At 36.6% G+C, this 14,879-nt stretch overlaps 1 protein-coding gene across 5 annotated transcripts in view; it reads left to right on the forward strand.

Moving 5' to 3' along the window:
* The window catches only part of ncam1a (neural cell adhesion molecule 1a), a 272,664-nt gene that overhangs the window by 122,655 nt on the left and 135,130 nt on the right, over positions 1 to 14,879 (forward strand). The window lies entirely within an intron of this gene.

The raw sequence follows: 14,879 nt of genomic DNA on the forward strand, positions 1-14,879 counted from the left end.
GCCATCAAAAGTTTTTGATTCTTACACATTTTGTTTCATCATGATAATCTTCACAAATTACTTTTGATTTTGAATGCTATATACAATTTCTAGAGTTAGAAATGTAAATGTAGTCTATAAACAAACTACAACACGATCGCATGACTTCACTAAACTTCAGACTCAATTCTTCCAGTATTTATAAAAAAATTAATAAAAAAAAGCATTTGCAAGTTTGCAAGAGTGTGAAACACAATGAGGCTGTGAAAAAAGACTAGCAATTATAGATAAGTTGACCTGTTTCGTGTGATGACACCAACCTCTGTAGTCTCATTTAGCCACTTGTTTAGCAACCACCTATCTCAAGACAAGTAAAAAGTAATTTAGCTCATTCAAAAACCTACTGACTTCAGGTCAATAGAACTGGAAATGCTAAAATGCTGACTTGTTTCACCTAAAAATGTGTCAACCATGCAGCACTCTATAATGTGCTGTGTCCGAAAACGTAAAAATGCTGCCTTCGTAGGACGCATCAAGGCATGTCCGAAGCCAATATTAGCTTAATTTCCTGTCTCTTGAAACCTTCATCTGTTCGATTTTTGAAGGCATCTTAGATGCATCCTTCGCTGCCTTTGATATCCCACAATCCTGGGGTTCCATTCTGTGACAGTTAAGTTAAAAAATAAAGATCTGAACGTTGTTGTTGCTGGTCTGAAGTCATTTCTTGCGAGAAATTGCTCATTGAATATTTGCTTAATCGCTAAAGCTCACTCTTTTTTTGCGTAGATCATTAAACCGTTTAGGCAGTTTTGTAATGTAACTTCGTGTACAAACGCTGCCTACAAAGTCAGCGAGGCAACAAGTCAGCAAGTTTTTGGATGCAGCCATTGTGTCCACTTTGATCCCCTTAGTTGCCAATTCCACATTACACCATGTTGTGTCTCCCCGGTGTGCAGGGTTAAAAAGGCAATTTACTGGAAAAGTATATAGAGACTTTTTAGCTTGAACTGAAAGAAGAAACAACAGTTGTTCAGAACTGTTGCAAGTATGCTACTGTCAGGAAATCTCTCTAATGTCTTTGCCGCAACAGCCGCCAGCCCCTTTCAGAGGTGAGTGGGTGTATAGTGCATTGACTGGACCCTGTTAGGGCGCCGACACAAAGAAGCAAGTGCGCGTGGAGCCCGAGGCGTCCGTTCTAAAGTTAACCGGCGCTCTGTCTGTTTCTGCCGTTCTGCGCAGTGCCGGGAGATGTTCTAGATAAGGAAATGAATGAGTTTGTCTTGCCCCGTGTTTCATCAGTATGTTGCCTATTGTTCCTGGTAGATCTGTCATCTCGCTATCGTTTCCCCCGGAGACTTTCTCTTTATTCCTCAGTCTCAGACCAGATTTCCTCTTAGCCGAGGCTGCGTCTTTCAATACGATTGCAGGCCTGTACTGAAGTCAGCGGAGACCGGATGGGACTCTGATAAGTTGATTGTTGCATTTTGTGAAGGATGTTGCTGACTCTTAATTCCCAGCCTTGCTGTGCTTGTGGATTACATACAAATAGATTGGATTATAGGTATTGCTTTTCCATGCCGTGACTGAATTATTTACAACAGAGCTCATTGGTTAGATGCAATGCAGCAGGTGTGTGAACTATACTGTCCGGTTACACCTGGTGTGATGTTTGGGTGTAAATGCAATGCAAAACATTCACACATTTTGAGATGAAAATGCATGTGACCATATTGCATTTGTATTGCAAGCACTAATCTATGCTAATTCCTCTCCGGATAGCAGTGAAAGACCACTTACTCATCTGTCAATCAACCATTAGTCAACCACAGCTGCTCACAGTAAATAACAATGAGCTTTCTGCTTGAAACATCACATTTTGAAGCAACAGCCTTTTTTATTTTATTATTTTATTTTATTTGACTTACTTTACCTTATTTTATTTGTTTTGGTTTTGTGTATTTTTACTTTTGGTATATTTTATTTTTATTTCATTATTTTATTGTATTATTTATTTATTTTTCGTTTTAATTTATATTTTGTTTTGGATTTGTGTTTTAATTTGTATTTGTTTTGCATTTGTGTTTTTGTTATATTTAATTTTATTATTTGTGTTATTTTTATGTACATATGTTTTTGTTTTTATTTTAGTATTTTATATTATATATTATATTATTACAAAATATATAATTTAAATTCATTTGTTTTGTTTAATTTAATTTATTTTTTGTCTTTGTGTTACTGCCTGTTTAACATACTGATGTAGAGACTGAATTATTTAGTCATATAATCATAGACTGTCCCCTCGAAATCCGATCACAGGTCACAGGAGGCACATTTGATATGCATGTACCAGGATGATGCATCCGTCTGGCCACTTGTGATCGAATCCCTTGAGTGGGATCTAAATACAGGTGCAACAGGGCCTTAGGTCAATTATTTGAGCTGCTCTGTACAGGCAGTACTTGATTCTGCTCACAGAGTCGAACAGGCAACCAAAGACCTGAAAAATGTCTGCCGACCACAAGGGAATTTATTGTTTGGTTATAATTCTTTGAATAAAAGTAAACAATTGTTCTACAATGTCTAACAAGCTGGGGGTTTTTTCTCTCATTTTAATCAATTATATTATGTAGCCCGAGGGTGCGAAGATGGTGAAATGAGTGAAATGGAATTGTAAACCTAAAGTTCCTCAGAGAGTCAAAACAAACATCTTTAACGCTTCAGCTAATTTTGTAGTATTATCTGGATGTTTATCACTGTTCTCAGTGTAAAGTCATGAAATGTGTCTGTTTGGAAAACACTGTTTGCCTTTCCCTTTTAACAAAACCATCCACCCAATAACAAATCCATATTGATGCTTCGCTATCAACTGTGTGATATAGTCTTGCATGTATGTTATAATACTGCTTAAAGTATGCAAAACATGACTCTTTGAGACATTTGATTGTGATTGTCATGTTATTATGCTGTTAGATATTTTTTATAATAAGTGTGAACCATATAATTGACTGTTGTCCAGATAACCCGATATCCTAGTTGTGCTAGTTTCATATCTCTCATATTACTCTGTCATCGCTTTCTTCATAATGAAATCATTTCACTCAAATCAATATTTCTTATCTCTGGGCCTATATGTATTGTTTGATAAGTAGCTGGATAATAAGGGGGTAATGTACAGTCAGCCAACCATTTTCACCCTTTTTGGGTGACTCAATTCAATCCCTTAATTGTTGTCATGCTCCAGGTGTATAAATATAGGCAAAGAAAACAAAACCACTCTTAAAATTACATGACCTGAAAGAAGAAAAAAGATTACTTTCAGCAGTCGGAAAAGTCTTTAAGATTTAAATTTACAGTCACCTTTAGAAACCCCCTTGCAGCAGCAAATACAGGAGATGAGTAAAAACCCGAAGTGAAACATTTCACCCAATGGGAGAGAACAAAAACACACATCAAAAACACTGGTCACCAGTGCAATGGTTGTAAAACCTTTTATCTGAATAGTCCGCAATGACAAACTCCTTGCTGCTGTAGATAGGTGAACAAAAGCCTTGGAACGATGTGGACTCAAATCAGGTTAATATAATCCCTTAAGTCTCATGTGAGCAGTCATACATTTCTCCGGTTGCATCGACTCACAAGATCACAAGGAGGGTAGAAATAGGCTGTCCTGGGGTTAAATAGCCTTTTTCAAATTATGAATATTTAGCATATATAACCCCCCCCCCCCCCCCCACCACCACCACCACCTTTAAGTGAACTATTCACAATACATATTGTCACTATCCACGATACATATTGTTGCATTTTTGTATTGCAATATATTGTGACACTCACAGCCTCTATTGAGGTTTACTTGCACAGCTACACTTTGTACTACACTCAGCCACCTAAACCTCACTCCCATCTGGGTCACGGCACCAATGTGACTGGTCCTACTCGCACCGCTATGAGTGGGATTCGCACCAGCATGGGAGGCCTAGCTGAAGTCACACAGAAAAATGAGTAATTATAAATCAAAATATTATTTCTTTTGAAGACATATACTACAGTGCCCTTTTCAAGCAAAGTGTTTCACAAAAGGACACTTTTAAAATTTCATATATATAATAACTGCATGTACGTAGCTATTCTGCTGGGACAACTGTGTGATTCCACTATACTGTGTATATTTTTATGCTGGGAACAAACCTTTTAAGATATATGGTGTGGTATTAAATGTACATGAGCTTCAGCACTCATCTCAATATGTGCTTCTGTTGCTCACTGACCTTGAGTTCATCTCCTGCGAACCACATTGATCAGTTATGCCTTTTCACTCACCTCTTGTTCTGACGTAGTGAAGAGGGCTGTAATGTTTTATACGGGGAGGAATCCTATTCTGAACCTTTTCAAAGACCTTTGTTAGAGTGATTTCATGCTCTCACAAACTAATTATTCCTTCTCTCTTTCTCTCTCTTGCTTTCTCTTTCCTAATGGATCCTGCACCGGATTTATATCTTCCCCCTTTGGCTGCTTAAAGGTAAGTCTCAGTTTCACCTCACAATCTTTTACTTAAGAGAATAAGTGTCATATTCGAATGCTGCACTGATCACACAAGGGAAGGTAAACAAAATGCTGCATTAGGGAAAATTAGGGATGCACGATATTGGATTTTTGCCGATATTCGATAGGCCGATATTGTTCAGCTCATTTTGGCCGATACCGATATACGTTTATTTTTTCCTTTTGTTTGGAAACAACACCATTTTGAGCAAAAACATTCTGGTTTCAGATTTCTGAGGTCTCCTTACTAAAAGGATACTTGTTAAAGATAAATAAATGTTAATAAAGTTCTTTTTATAATAAGAGTATATTAAAAGCTCTGAAAATAACAGTCAGTGATTTTTCACCCCAGATAGATGCAGGATTTAACGTTTGTGCACATGAACTGGGGGTGGCTTTAGCTTCTTCAAATAAAAAATAAATACAATTATTTTAGAGCTCCTTGGATTATTTTTCATCATCCATTGCATACAATTTTATTACAGATTTCATTTACACGTGTCATGCTTGTGATTTGTGGCATTACTGCTTTATTTGTTCAGAAAAAGAAGTAACTTCAAGTTATTTGTGTATTCTACTTTTCATTTTATTACTATAACAACAGCACCCCCACTAAATATAACATTCTAACGGGCGGGCATTAGGACCTGGAGGAGGCTTCTGCTGCTGTGGAGGCTGCTGCTGATGGTCACGTCCTTCTGTACGTGCATTCACAAATTCAAGGCAGCATTTAAAAACTGTCAATATAAATCACCATACATGCAATGTATTTGCTTGTTGACATACAAGTTCCCTTCAAGAATGACCACACTGCTGATCTTATCGCTATAGCACTCCTTGCACACGTGAGTTATTGCAGGCGCATATCTGCATAATTTTTTTGCATATCGGCTGATGCCGTTTTTATATTTGAAGCGTTTATCGGCCCATTCCGATGTCGTAGCGATAATATCGTGCATCCCTAGTGGAAATAAATGTAAATTACATGTATGTTGCATGCTCTAAATGTTTTGCTTTTTCTAAATCGTTGCACTTATTTGTGCCTTATTAAAAATATGCTTTTATTAATGTAAAGGAATAGCGTACTTGGTCCCGGTGACTGTTTTATTGGATATTCTGTGACATTCATCAACGTGCCACTTACAAAGTCATGAATTCATAAATAACCATCAGTCTTCTGTGTTTGCCAAACAGTCCTCTGTTGGCCGTGGACAAGTGCTAAAGCTTTGTCACAAAAACAACACAGCAACTTCATTTTCAGCTCTGGCTCTGTTTGTTCACACGCTTGTCAGGTCTTCCCGCTCTCATCAGACAAAAAATAAACAGTATTATACTGACACAAAGGCAGGACTCAATTAATTCTGATGCAAGAGAACAGAAAAGATGAGAGGAGAATGTGAGAAGGGAAATATGGCTCACGCTTTGTTCTTTATCTCCCAAATGCTTGCCATAGCGGCCCTGTCTCTAATCTCCTCTTTGTTTTTTCCTTTTTGTCTTTCTATTCATTTTCTCTCTTTATCAACAGTTTAGGAAAATCTGTACAAAAAGAAAGCACATTGCAACTGTGAAATTCATGCAAAAAAAAAAAGAAGCAAACACAAGCTTTTGCCCACAGGGATATTCCAGTCCCTACATTTTTTCCTATTTCAGGCAACAGCTCACGATGGAGTAGGTGTCTGTTTTTGAAGTCAGGTATATAAAGAGAAAGCCGTAGCCAAAGAAAAGCTCCCCTCCTCAAGCCTTTTGTTTTTCCACCATGACTTGCGTTGATGAGCACTTTGTTCGCCCACAGTCTGTGATGCAGAATGCTGTTGTAGAAACTAGACCACGTCAGCCTTTACTGTACTGGCTGAGAAACCCAAGACGGTCTCCAAGATTTTCACAGTGCAATGCCATTAGTCTTGGCATCAGTCCGTTTCCAGCATAAAGGATAAAGGGATGGTTCACCCAAACATGTACATTTTGTCATCATTTACTCATCCTCATGTTGTTTTAGAACTGAATGACGTACTTTCTTATGTGGAACACAATAGAAGATTGTTTTATTTATTTATTTGTCCACACTGTAAACCCAAATAAGTTGGACTAACTCAAAAATGATTAAAAATCATATAAAAAATAAAAAATAAAGTTATAATATTCCCATTTTTAAGTAAGCAGAACTATGAAGTTTTGAGTTTGTTGTACTTGATGCTAATTGCTCCTAACTTGGAAGTATTGAGTTAGCTAATTAGTTATTTACTTCACTGTAAACCCTAATACATTTTCAGAACTCATAAAAGTTGAATGAGATTTTTTTTTTAAAGTTGTATTTAATATTTTGCTACTAAATGGCTACTTGCTAATTAGCTATCATGTTAACAATAGCTTGGTATAGCACTTACTGAATGAGTACAAACCAAGTAGCATGCGCAAAACTGAATGCGGACATGAGAATTTGACTATCACTAAACTATTTGCACTCGTATTCACTGTGTACTGTATGTAGGATTACCTCTGCCTGGCATATGATTCCCAGTGCACTCAGACTTGCAAGATTATTAAGTGCACGTTATCTTTAAATTAAATAGCGTGATTATCAGTAGCGAACTGTGACTCTTGGACATTGGCCCTCTCATCCCCTCTTTTCTCGGGAAAAAAGGTAAACTAAGCCTAAAATCAGCCTTAAAGTCAGCTTACATAACAAACTCTTTTATAATACATGTGACAAGAAATGCCACAAGCAAACATCAGAATGAGCGTGAGAGTTTTTTCACACACACAAAAAACAGTAATAAAAATGCGAATAATCGTTACATATAATTGCATCACACAATCGGTGTTATTTCAACGGAATATGGTGACAACTGGCCACAAAACCATCAAATTAAACTAAATTTAATGTAAGCCGATGGCTCATGACAGCGCTCAGACCAAAGCATTAGCGACAGATAATTTCCGCATTAAAAAACTTCCCGTTGATAATAAATCGCATCATTATGCACAGCAGCTGATTAAATATATGTAACTGACCGTATTAAAATTATGATTCGGGGAAAATTTTACTATTATGCAGAATTACAGCAAATGTGGATGGCCACTTAGATAGTAAATGTATAGACTGACCAGTAATTCTGCAAAATAATTTCTGGCAAATTATAAATTACTAAAATAACATAACAACTGTTGACTTTTTATTAAAAAAAGTTTTTTTTTTTTTTTTTTTTTTACTATTATTTAAAAGTTTGTAAATATTATTTTTACAATAGTTTAGGCCTAGAGGGCCCTGACGGTTCCCCCCTGGTGATTTTATATATATATATATATATATATATATATATATATATATATATATATATATATATATATATATATATATATATATATATATATATATATATATATATATATATATATATATATATATATATATATATATATATATGTATATATATATATATGTCAAGCTATATATATATATAGGCCATCGGCCACCCTACTCTCTGTAAGACATCAGCATTGACCACTAGTCCAGGTAGTTGTTTTGGACCCCATTTATGTTCATTGTGTAGACAAAACAGTTTAAACACTCTTTAAATGATCCTCTGTTGTGTTCTTGTCTAGCCCCCGATTTCACAGAAATCGCATTTCATACGTTATAATGTAAAATACCTAGCTTTCGCCAAACCGCTTTCCGTATTCAACTTACGAAAAAAGCTTAACGTCGGACGTAGCGTAAGCATTTTGAACTGCGTTACACTTTCTTCATGAGTTGAATATGGAAGGCGGTTCTGCCTGAAGCTAGATATTATGCTTTATAACGTGTTAAATATGGATATTTTTATCTTACACAAACGCATCGATATGCTTCAGAAGGCCTTTACTAACCCCCTGGAGCCGAATGGATAACTTTTATAATGGATGGATGCATTTCTTTGGGCTGCCATTCACTGCCATTATAACGCTTGGATTAGCCAGGCCATTTTTTTATATAACTCTGATTGTATTCGTCTGAAAGAAGAATGTCATATACACCTAGGATGGCTTGAGGGTGAGTAAATCATGGGATAATTTTCATTTTTGGGTGAACGATCCCTTTAATGACATAACAAAAGCAACTTGAATTTTAAGTTTCACATTAATAGAGTGTTTGTACACCGTAAGGACTGCAGGAAAGGTGCGTTTGTACATGTCAGTTTAAAAACAAGAGACGCTGATGGTGATCAACTGAATAAGCAGATATGGACCACAGCAGGCAGTTGTGTGGAGCATTTGAAGTTTATTGAATCCCTGGATCGCCTTTGATGTGTAGGCTTTGAACACAATTCCAATCTGTATTACATAAGTGGTTATTTGGTGAAAGATATTTCGGGTAGCAGCTGGAGCGATAGCAACTCTTGACCCAGACGTGACCCCTGTGGGTGTTAGTATTGCCTTTGTGGGGCAGAAATCATCTGATATCATTGAGCAATTCCCTAGTTGTTGTTTTTTTGCGAATTGGTGCCAATTGTTAGCTTGATACCCTTCAGAGGATACTTGTTAGATGATGAAATTTTGTAAGTAAAAATGCAAAAATAAAATATTTAAAAACAACTTTTTTTTGTAAAAATACCAGTAGTCTCCTCCTCCACATTCCAAGCATTTACATTACAGTGGGAGAATAAATACAAAGCTGTAATGTATTGTAATAATGAGATGCCGTACAGAATATGACATCCCTCAGCTGGTTGCCTTCAACCTCCGCCACATTAAGCTGTTTTTCCCAAAGCTGTGCTCTCGCATCCTATTCATAGTAGGATTACAGGCGTGCAGGAGGGACGGCGCAGGAGGGAATGATGGGGGGGGGGAGGCTGGTGTTGCCATAGAAACGCTCCGGCAGGGACGGATGGGATGAGGATGGGTGGGGGTTGGTGGGCGTGACCGTCACAGCAGCCACTCTGTCATCGAGCTGACAGCGTGAGGTCCTTTTTTTAAGCTAACCTCTGCATGTGGAGCAAAGCTTCTCTCTCCTTTTCTGCTTTCTCTCGATTCATCCCGACCCCACCTCCTCCCAACCGGGCCCTTACATTTCAGCCGAGGGCAAACTCGACCTCCGAGTCGTGAAGAAAACATAAAATAGGTAGAGATATTAAAAACAGATGGCATGCACGTGCGCACGAGGCTGGCTGAGCGCCTGCTGCCCGAAATGCTGTGATTGACAGCTCTTCATGATAGGTTGGGCCATATGTCTATCTGTGTGTTTGTGATTTGTCAGGGTAATCTGTTTAGTATTGCACGAGCCTCATGTGCCATGTAAGGTGTCTCCCAGATCAACCTACGCAGAGAATGGCAATTTCCAAAAACTGCCTCTATGGAAACAGAGGAATTAGCACTCCTGGAAAATTGCTCTGAGAAAATCAATTAGAATTTTTAGACTCCTGGCAACACTATAAGACGGTTTGGAGACCAAACCACCCTACAGTTAATGCATCGGCTGCCGTGGCTCTGAAATATTTTCTTGAATTGTCAGTCGCTCAATATGCAACAAAAGTTTTAAGTGTGCTCGAGAGTGATTTTGGCAGCCATAGCAGCTTCTGCTTCCTACTCATCAGACCATAATCATAAAAAATAAAAGCCGGTGGGCCTGTAGCTCATCACGGAATAGACAAACTGTTCTCTGCGAGACAGATGAGATGCCTGTTTTGCAATATCAGATAGTATCTCTCCAACTGGTAGGCAGGCTTTATTTTATGCTCTCTGAGATTGCAAGAAGAGTAAACAGAGCCAAAATGGTTTCTGATCGGAGAGCAGATAAAAAAAAGAATTGGGGGATATTTGAATGTTTGCAAGACTGTAACTTCTAATCATAAAAAAGTTTTGGATGGAGAATTGCAGGTATCCCTTGAGTCTTGCCAACCTAATTTTATTTGTCTTTTTTTTGGTTTTCATTTTGAGCTTTCAGTTACAATACAAAGAAACTTATTTATGATTGCACCAGTCTTTTGAAAAATGTATCTGTTACATGCCTCATGAAGAATGTATTGACAGTTGGAGTCTTTGGCTGTCTCATTCATTGACAGGGTGAAAACTGAGACATACCAACCCCAGATTTGAGGTTAGAGACAGGGCGCAGTAATATTTTAGCTCCCTTCTGCAAACATAAGATATTTTTCTTAGTGTTGACATGTGTTCTAGTGCCTCAATTTACAACCCTATAACTGGAAAAGATGTGTAAAAGTATGTTTTACCATTTGTAACGCATTTGACTCTTTGTAATCCTAAATGCATTTGACTCTTAACCCTCGGAGACCCACAATACCAAAATGCAACACTTGTTAGAAGCCATTAAATAGTACATAATTTACAGTAAATGTGGGTTAAAACCACATGTAACAGCAGTGAAATGCAGTAAGTTTACATTGAAATTATGTTTTATATTTTATTTTTTATTTAATTAATATAATGTTTTTTTTTTTTCACAATTCTCAACACAATTCCCCCATCCCCCCAAAATAGTTATGTTTCTAAATGTTACAGGTAAAAAATGCAGTTTTATGGGGCAATTTCTTTTTATATTTATATACTCATATCGTAGATAAACTATTCACAAACGATAAAAACAAAAAAATCGACATAGCCTAATGGAATTTTATTAAGTGTCACAGCAATGATTTGAGGTGAACATACTGAAGTTTCAACCTTCCAACCAAAATAAAACATCATGATTTTTATAACCAGTGACTTCCTATAAACACGTTCAAGGGGGCCAAAATAACGCATCAGCATTATCAATGTGTGTGTCTCTGAGGGTAAAGATGTTTTATGTCTCTCATTTTTTAAGCTTTCTTTTTCATATAGCTCTTTGAGTAAACAGACCCTACTTCTTTGTGGATCAAAGAGAAGAGCTGCTTGGCACCAGTGCAAAGTTCTTGGTTTATGGAAAAGAAACTTGAAAACAAAAACAAACAAGTGCATTTTTTTCCTTTCTAATTTACAGTGATGGGGAATATTTCATCTGAAGGGAATTTAAAACCAAACCATACACCTCTTTTTTCCCCCATTATTTTTTATTACATATGCAGATTTATCTAATTGGTGTAGAAGGTTGTCAAGGCAGTTCTGACCCAAAGTAATTCCTGACAGGCACAGAGTTGAATAAATGGCTTTGGGAATTGGGGAGTGCTCCACATATCCATGAAAAGGGGTTAAATTTAGCATATATAGGAAGGAGAGAGAGAGCAGGCTGTGCAGTATTCTAACATTAATGGCATGAGCTCTAATGCAGACCACAAGGTACTATATGCTCTTTAAACCGGTTCCTATATAATGCTAGCAGAAAGAAGACATTCTGCTCATAAAAGATGACCTTTTTACTTCAGCTCACCTTGAATTGGCTTCCAGGAGCGTTTCGGATACGCAAGGCTCCTTGTATCTCATGGACCTTGTAATCTGACACACACATGCACTGCCTGCAGAGGAACTGATGAAGACACTAGTGTGTCAACACTGCTATGAATCTTAATCTGCTATATCATGTGAGCTTGTGGTCTGAGTTGTATAGAATATGAATGGTTTAAAACGACTTTAAACGACTTTAAAATAGTAATAATAAAAACATGACTCAAGCCAAATGACTCTTATGGATATGTTGCACCGTCAAACATACTTGCAGTAGTCCACCCGCAAATATCTTATTTAAATATTATGTATATTCATATCCTGGATGATGTTTTTGTGTATTAAATTTATAATTATGCATTCCGAAGACGCTGGTTAAAATGTGAGCCTTGTGCTCTCCTGTCAGCATTGCACTTTTTCTGTATGTCATATCAGCACAATGCTTTAGTCAAGAAGTGGCATATCATCCAACCACATAGTAGTCGGCATTTCCATCATCTTTTGTTTATATTGAATAGAAATGGGAAAGACATTTCGGACTGTGAAAGCTGTCTGGGGCAGATGAAAGGAAGATGAGAGGGTTTGATCTAGGTGTGTGCATTGACTCAGTTTGGGACAGATGAAAAGTTCCAGTCCCAGAGAGACAGAAGTGTTTGATGAAAGTTTGTAGGATATGTGTGCTTCGTTTCTTATGCATGTCTATAGGATAGCTGTCTCCCAACTGTTCCCTAGCTTGGAGACAACAGTAGGCAGAAGCTGAAAAACTGCCCCATAGGCTCTTTGTTACCATGACAATGCCGAGGGCAAGGAGAAGTCACAGTTGAAGCCTTTGCCTGTGTCTGCCAGTGAGAAACCTCTTTTCAACACATTACACTGAAAGCCCTAGATTCAGCAACCACAAATATTCCACACAATAAAGGATTTGGAGAAACAGCATGTTTTGGGAACTCACTTCTGATTAGCAACAGATGCTAGATGACAAACTCACTAAAATAAACAAGAGGAAAAAATAAAATCTTGGATACAATCTTTCTCCGAGCTCTTGAAATGGTTCAATTATTTTTCAGAATTTCTGCAACAATTGGGCTAGATTTTTTTGAGAAGTTTCGTTTGTTTTTATTTGAATCCTTTTGTTGTTGTTGTTGTTGTTGTTTTATTTGTTTACTGTCTTTTATGTATAGATTTATATGGAAGCTTGTTCCGTCACAGAATAAAACAACATTATATAGTCATTATATAGTGTTATAAAGTCAGAATTGCAAGATCTAAAGTCAGAATTGCAAGATGTAAAATCAGAATTGCGAGATATAAAATCAGAATTGCGAGATGTAAAGTCAGAATTGCGAGATGTAAAGACGCAATTGTGAAAAATAAAGTCACAATTGCGTGTTATAAAGTCAAAATTGCAAGATGTAAAGTCAGAATTGTGAGATATAAAGTCAGAATTGCGAGATGTAAAGTCAGAATTGTGAGATATAAAGTCAGAATTGCGAGATGTAATGTCAGAATTGTGAGAAATAAAGTTAGAATTGCGAGATATAAAGTCAGAATTGTGAGATAAAAAGTCAGAATTGCAAGATGTAAAATCAGAATTGCGAGATATAAAATCAGAATTGCGAGATGTAAAGTCAGAATTGCGAGATGTAAAGACGCAGTTGTGAAAAATAAAGTCACAATTGCGTGTTATAAAGTCAAAATTGCAAGATGTAAAGTCAGAATTGTGAGATATAAAGTCAGAATTGCGAGATGTAAAGTCAGAATTGTGAGATATAAAGTCAGAATTGCGAGATGTAATGTCAGAATTGTGAGATATAAAGTCAGAATTGCGAGATGTAATGTCAGAATTGTGAGATATAAAGTCAGAATTGCGAGATGTAAAGTCAGAATTGTGAGATATAAAGTCAGAATTGCGAGATGTAAAGACGCAATTGTGAAAAATAAAGTCACAATTGCGTGTTATAAAGTCAAAATTGCAAGATGTAAAGTCAGAATTGTGAGATATAAAGTCAGAATTGCGAGATGTAATGTCAGAATTGTGAGAAATAAAGTTAGAATTGCGAGATATAAAGTCAGAATTGTGAGATAAAAAGTCAGAATTGCAAGATGTAAAATCAGAATTGCGAGATATAAAATCAGAATTGCGAGATGTAAAGTCAGAATTGCGAGATGTAAAGACGCAGTTGTGAAAAATAAAGTCACAATTGCGTGTTATAAAGTCAAAATTGCAAGATGTAAAGTCAGAATTGTGAGATATAAAGTCAGAATTGCGAGATGTAAAGTCAGAATTGTGAGATATAAAGTCAGAATTGCGAGATGTAATGTCAGAATTGTGAGATATAAAGTCAGAATTGCGAGATGTAATGTCAGAATTGTGAGATATAAAGTCAGAATTGCGAGATGTAAAGTCAGAATTGTGAGATATAAAGTCAGAATTGCGAGATGTAAAGACGCAATTGTGAAAAATAAAGTCACAATTGCGTGTTATAAAGTCAAAATTGCAAGATGTAAAGTCAGAATTGTGAGATATAAAGTCAGAATTGCGAGATGTAAAGTCAGAATTGTGAGATATAAAGTCAGAATTGCATGTTATAAAGTCAGAATTGTTGAGATATAAAGTCAGAATTGCGTGTTATAAAGTCAGAATTGCGAGATATAAAGTCAGAATTGCAAGATGTAAAGTCAGAATTGTGAGATATAAAGTCAGAATTGCAAGATGTAAATCAGAATTGCGAGATGTAAAGTCAGAATTGTGAGATAAAAAGTCAGAATTGCAAGATGTAAAGTCGCAATTGTGAAAAATAAAGTCAGAATTGCGTGTTATAAAGTCAGAATTGCAAGATATAAAGTCAGAATTGTGAGATATAAAGTCAGAATTGAGAGATGTAAAGTCAGAATTGGGAGATGTAAAGTCAGAATTGAGAGATGTAAAGTCAGAATTGGGAGATGTAAAGTCAGAATTGCGAAATATAAAGTCAGAATTGCGAGATGTAAAGTCAGAA

Source organism: Gobio gobio, assembly GCF_949357685.1.
Source record: "Gobio gobio genome assembly, chromosome: 14".
Taxonomy (NCBI): Eukaryota; Metazoa; Chordata; class Actinopteri; order Cypriniformes; family Gobionidae; genus Gobio; species Gobio gobio.